Source organism: Dermacentor albipictus, unplaced genomic scaffold, assembly GCF_038994185.2.
Source record: "Dermacentor albipictus isolate Rhodes 1998 colony unplaced genomic scaffold, USDA_Dalb.pri_finalv2 scaffold_15, whole genome shotgun sequence".
Classification (NCBI taxonomy): domain Eukaryota; kingdom Metazoa; phylum Arthropoda; class Arachnida; order Ixodida; family Ixodidae; genus Dermacentor; species Dermacentor albipictus.
Window position 1 is genome coordinate 4792697 of NW_027225569.1, and position 6442 is coordinate 4799138.

The following is a 6442-nucleotide window of genomic DNA, read 5'->3' on the forward strand; positions in this document are numbered from 1 at the left end:
CGCCCGAGGGGCTTGAACCCGCTGTCTACCTAACGTCTCACCCCGCAGACGCCGACCTGCGTAACGAATGAAGAGATTACTAAGAACCAGAGGAGTGGTCACATGGTGCCCCCTAACAGCCGCGACACGCGGTGCGCAGAAGCAATGGTGGGTTGTCAGCCGCAGACGGCTATTTCACCTCCGAGCAACGCCCCTGACGCCTTCGAGCGCGTCACTGCATGTTCTTGCAGAGAGTAAACGTTGCGATGAGATCACTGGTCAGCCCCGTAGAAAAAACGCGCACCCTTTAATCTATTTCCGCACCCGCTGCGTGTACCGCTAGCCCGGAGCCACGGTGAAATCCATGTTTTTATCCATGTCAAAGTGTGTCATCGTCCTTCCTAGTTTAGCGGCACCGTCACACTGGCGTCTCGTCCCTGTACGGTGGACCACTGAAGAATGTTCCGCTTTGTTACTACACCCCAATTTTCATGTGGGGCTTTTCTCAGACCCTCCTAATACCCGGAACAGTTCTGCTGGAAAACCTGTCACTGATGATTATTTTCGTGAAGTTCCAAATGCGGCCTAAATAAAGTGGGTGCCTTGTAGTGATCAGCTGCAGCGGTCTGCATTTGAGTTTGTTGTCTTTAAGTCTTTATATGGTTACGGCAAAAGTCGTACTCGCGTAAACACAAATTGTCAGTTTAGTGTGAGAAATACGCTATTCACTACAACAATACAGTAAAAAGCACACTTTGCTTGCTGTGGTGGCATGGTAGCTTTAGAGTTCTGCTGCTAAGACCAGGCACGCGGGATCACATTCTTGCCGCGGTGGCCGAAGTTCGATGGGGGCGAAATGCAGAACCGCACGTGTAACGTACGTTCGGTGCATGTTAAGGATCCCTAAGTAGTCAAAATTACTCAGCATTCCCCTCACTACGGCGTGCGCTATATTCATTTCGGGCTACTAGAACACCGTGACCGCAGATTTTCACCATTCTGATTCCACTGGAGTGGTCTGGGGAAGGCGCAGGTCATCGACAGGATTGTTGCGCTTTGGTGCGGCTAGGCCGCCTTGCTGGAGGCGTGAAGTGAATAATCTCTACTTTCCTTTTTGCTAAAAAAAAGAAGTATGACCTGCTTATCCAGGTAGTGGCTTCGCATAATGTGACAGTGGACATCGCATAGCGTCTCGCATATTTCTGAACAACGGGAAATATTGACCTTCGAGGCAACTCGGTCATTGTTGAGGCCCGGCGTCGATAGAACTGCGAACCGTAGGAGTATTGTCTGCACGCGTGCTTCAATGGTGAGCTAGTTTTTTCTATAGGCCGGGGGACTGCACGTACTTTGAAGTGGTCCGTGCACAGAAGAATGTTCGACGCCTCAGCGATGAATTACGTCTGGGATCAAGAGTCTACTCAACATGTTAAACATCCACTTGCCGAAACCTTAGAGAAATGAAGGATTGGAGACATAATAAAATTTTGGATGTTTTGTAGTGCCAGTATTAATTTTAAGGATTTTGAAGCTGAATATGCTACTGGCATACATGGGTCAAGCTGTCTTCGTGTTTTCATGCCACCAAGATGCAGTTCTCTTGAGGGAGAAATCAACTTTGTTCCATGCGATGGTCTTACTCCAGCCGTTGGACTGGCTGGCTCTTTGGTAGACGCTGAGCCATCCGTTCACAACTCCCCTGGCTTTAACAACGAACGTTCATGGCTTGATGTAGGCCTACCACGGGACGCCAAAAGAATGTGAAAAATTGACTCCATCGTAAGCGATCTCTGGTAGATTGAGATTACTTGTATGGCTGGTAAACCACGTAGACCAAGATGACCACTCCGGCTACTTCATCGAAGCTCCATAGATTGGACCTATATGGTTCTTTCGTCGCTGTTATTCGGAGGCACCGTAATTTCACCTCGAGCCGCTACGAAACCTGGTACGATGAGGTACATTTACTTAAATATGGATTGATGAAAACAGGAAAAGTGTGGCCGTGCTCCCACTCAGCCGCTTCAGATTAAAGAGCACTTGATCCTCCTCTGCTCCTTACCTCGCTGTAACTCTAGTGCGGCAACAATAATAGTGCCGGTGGTGGTGGTGGTGCTGCTGCTGCTGCTAATAATAATAATAATAATAATAATAATAATAATAATAATAATAATAATAATAATAATAATAATAATAATAATAATAATAATAATAATAATAATAATAATAAATACAACAACAATAATAATAATAATAATAATAATAATATTAAGTACATGAACTCATCCACAGTTCAACAAGAGAAGAGCATGCATTGTGAAATGCCCTGCACAAGCGCACTATAAAAGTGCGGCGATGAAAATTCTGTTTGGCTTTTTAGGGAAATGCTTCTTGAGGGGGCTGTAAGCCCAGCTGAAGATACCCCCAGCTTGGGGATTCATAATTGTCTACCTAAGTCATAATCACTAGCGGTCTACAATGGAGGCACTCAAAGCCTTGGATATGCGGTCGGCTGTCTTTGTTGTCGATATTTTTGAAATACGACAGAAAAATATTATGATGTGATTCTGACTGCCATTGAACGACAGGTGGTGTACAGGACGTTTAAATGCCGGAAATGTGACAAAGAAAGTGAGTCAACTCATAAAATACAAGTATTACTGTAAGATCAGTGTTCGTAATCGAGCAATCTTCATATAAATAAAAGTGGCAAAAGGGAATGGGGATGGAAAGTAGGGGAAAGCCTATTAGGAATCTAATTGCATGAATATCCAGGCCGCATGGACCCATCTCTTAGAAAGAAAGTGCAAACATTAACAGGTATGCCCTTTCGTTTCCTTAATTATCCGCCTCTAAGACAAGCCTGGAAAGGTTGACGAGAAACGAATCAGCCGCAATGGTCGCACGGCTTTTCAGTGTGCCGTCGGGATACAGAAATTGACCTGCACTGTGGTTAGAAGGCCGGTCAAAGCAGTTCAACCGAGATTCCTCGAACCTGATACATTTGCTTCTCACTGACAAAGCTCACCACCTTGCGATCTCAGTGTTGTAATTTCGGGTGCGAATGGCTCGCGTACCTCATTAACAATAGCCCGACTTCCAGTGGCACAGAACTAACAATAGCTTCAACGCTCGAACAAGACTATGAAGGATGAGCATGCCCTTGTTAAAACGAAGGCGCAGTCATTTTCACTGGTGAGTGAAATGCGAAACACCGCGGCGCGTCAAAGGCGAGTCAACATTCTGGTGCACAAGTTAAACTGATGTGAGCCTATATGCAACTAGCAGTCGGCGTGGCGAAAGAACAACTAGCAGTTACGCTTCGAAGATCATTTTGCTGCTGCCGAAAACAGGAGGTCACTTGTTTATTCTCCTCATGGAAACGAGTGGGAATATAAATTTACATATTCTGCGTTGCAGACTACGAAGGTATTGAACAGCACCAGTATTTTATAGCTGAATCTCTCTCTCTCTAAGGAAACTCGTTTATAAAAGAACAGGTTAGGAGGTAACTTGTCAGCATAACTACTTTATTAAACGAACGGCTAATCCATGTAATCGACATACTTCGTAACTAATTTGGTTACTTAACATAAGGAAGCAAATAAGCCGTGCAAATTCAAATCACTACAAAAGTATATTATGCGTCTTAATACACGCAGTTTTAATTTTAGCGTTGCAGAAGGATATCTGCTAATATCTGTAATTGATGTTGTTGTTTTTTCTACACAGTGCGACAGCCAGTCAATCGATATAATGAATGGTCTGTGTACATTTTGTTGTTGTTTTCTTTTCAACGCGACACCCGTTCTTCTTTGGTCTCTGCCTCATCATCATCATCCGAATCGTGGTTGTTATCCGGCTTCCGTTGAAAGGTCAACCTCATGTAGTTTCATTTTCAGAATGTTAGGAAGAAAATTGAATCTTGCGCTACCACAGGCATTTTGAGATATAACACAAGTGCCTTCAGCAATGTGCCCTTTGGAGTCGTAGATCCACAATACTGTGCTAAATAACATATTTGCCACTAAAGGGATACAACAAACGGTGGAATCCATCTCAGGACCAGGGTCGACGGTCATGCGTTGATCATTAAATCAATTTAGCGACGCAATACATTGTCACCGCTGAAACGAGTTATGCATAAGGGGTGTGCTGCAGCGGCAATGCTCTTTCGCGCTTTGTTAGGAACGCTCGGCATCTTTTACTGCCGCCACCACGAAGCCTGCGCGGTACGTCCGAAATGCATGGCACTCCAGTGTGCGCGAACACTTATGCTATCTTCGGCTGGTCGTTTCTGAGCGCTCTGGAGCGCTCTCGCGAGCGGAGTTGTCTTCGGCTGGTTGAAAGAGGATGCGCGCCGTGCGTTCGGCTGGTTCTTCTCGATTGCTCTCCTCCGTCTTGGAGCGCTCTGAGGCGCTCCGAGACCTGTCGTCGGAGCAGTCATCGAGACTGAAACGTCATCGCAGCGCCGCGTCGCTGCTGTTGGCGACGGCCCACCGTAACCTTGGCAACCTAGGCCACTGCATGCTGGCGTCTCGACGAACGCCCGTCCCGCCGGCACGTCCGCCGATTTTTCCGGCAGCGCCGGGAGCTTTAGATGGGCGAATCATCGAACGTTGGCAGTAGTCACGTGGTTTCGCATCGGCAATTTCCTCCTCCGAGAGCGAGTCGCACGTTCGACTTGCGCGCTTGTCCTCTACCCTTGAGCTCGGGAAACGCCCGATCTACCCGACTCTGCTTCGGGGCATACAGGCGACCAGTGGAAGATACCATTAGAGACGCGTCATCCGGCAACCGGGATCCTATCTCACACAGTGCCCATATGCTGCGCCAATCAATGGTGCTGCCGAGAAGTTCATGCGTGGCGGCCGAGACGAGATGTGTGTCGTTGCGTACGAACGCTCAGAATTGTTCCCTTTCACGCCGTACACGCAGTGGCACATACTGAGGGACCAAAGATGGCGAGAGATACTTTGAATAGCGGCATGTACCCAGTGCATTCGTGGCGCAGCTCGCTAAAGCGAATGAGTGAAAGGCGTTCATTGAAAGCGCCACATGCCCAGTGCATTGGGGGAGAAAAAAGAAGGCGGCGTTCCGAACGGTTGCTTTTTATGCGAAGCATATTACGAGAGCTCAACCCAGCTCCTCAGGCGCGGCGGTGTCGCCATGAAACCACGTGACACCGTGACGTCACGACAGAGGAGAAGTGGCTTTGGCTCAACTCTTGCAAGACGGGCTGGGTGGGAATCGAACCAGGGTCTCCGGAGTGTGGGACGGAGACGCTACCACTGAGCCACGAGTACGATGCTTCAAAGCGGTACAAAAGCGCCTCTAGTGAATGCGGTGTTGCCTTAGAAACGAGCTGTTTCTAAGGCGTGCGTCTCTTGCTCAGGCGCACATTTAGTTGCCGCGCCGAACGCTGCTTTGCTCGACGCTCACCGCGTCCAATGCGGGGCGCGTAGTCGCTGCCCTGTAGCCCATTGTCTTACACCCCTTGGCGGGTCGACGGGAACGCTGTCGCGTTCCACTCTTGAAGGCGAAGCAGTAATGCATGAGTTGTTTCTTCGTCTAGCCGAACCAAATATAGCCAAGCAACAGCAGTTCACCAGGCTAAACAGTGGTTCAACAACTAAAATAAAGGCTAGTATGCTTCGCATCCTGGGCTTAACCTTACCTAAGCCACAGCCATTTTTTCATGTTCTCTGCTTCAAAGGATTTATTGACCACTGGCCGATAAACCATTGGCTGATTGGCCAGTGGCCGATTTATCTTCCACTGGCTCAGATGCTCCTAAAGCTTCAGCAAGCAGCAATGACCACCTTGTTGTGCGACTTTGTCTTCTTGCCGGTAAGCTGGCTGTGGACTCCGTTTGTCGGCATGCTGACTTAAGTTGTCCAAGAGCCCATGACTTCAGAGAGGCACCTTCGGAACGTTATTGACCTGAAGGAAATAATTTCCATCGGTCAATTTCAGATGTCGCACGTGTGGATGGTGAAGTGCAAATCATCAATCATAATATCAACGCTATAGTCACTTGCGGGGAGTTTCAGTGAAATACAGACGCTGCGTCGTTATTGATCCTCAGCCTACGGAAGTTAAAATGGAGCTTTACGGCTTCCTGAGCATTTGCAAGATGACTACATTCGAGAAGCGCTCCAGGCTCGCAGGAAAGTGAACTCTATACCAGCAGAAAACTGGAGAGTATCGAAAATGGAATAAATGCGTACCTTAATTTCTGATGTGGTGTTGACTCCTGGCGATGCAGTCGGCGTGAGGGACGTTCCCCATCTACTATCTGCCTGTGGAGTGTAGAGCCTCGTATTGATTGAAGGCTGGCCTCTGCTTTGTGTCCGCTGCAGCAAGGTTGGGCACATTCGTTGAAACTGCAGAACTCCACGTTGCGAAGCCTGCAGCGCTTTTACCACACGGCTGAAGAATGTGCCGTCACATGCGCCGATAG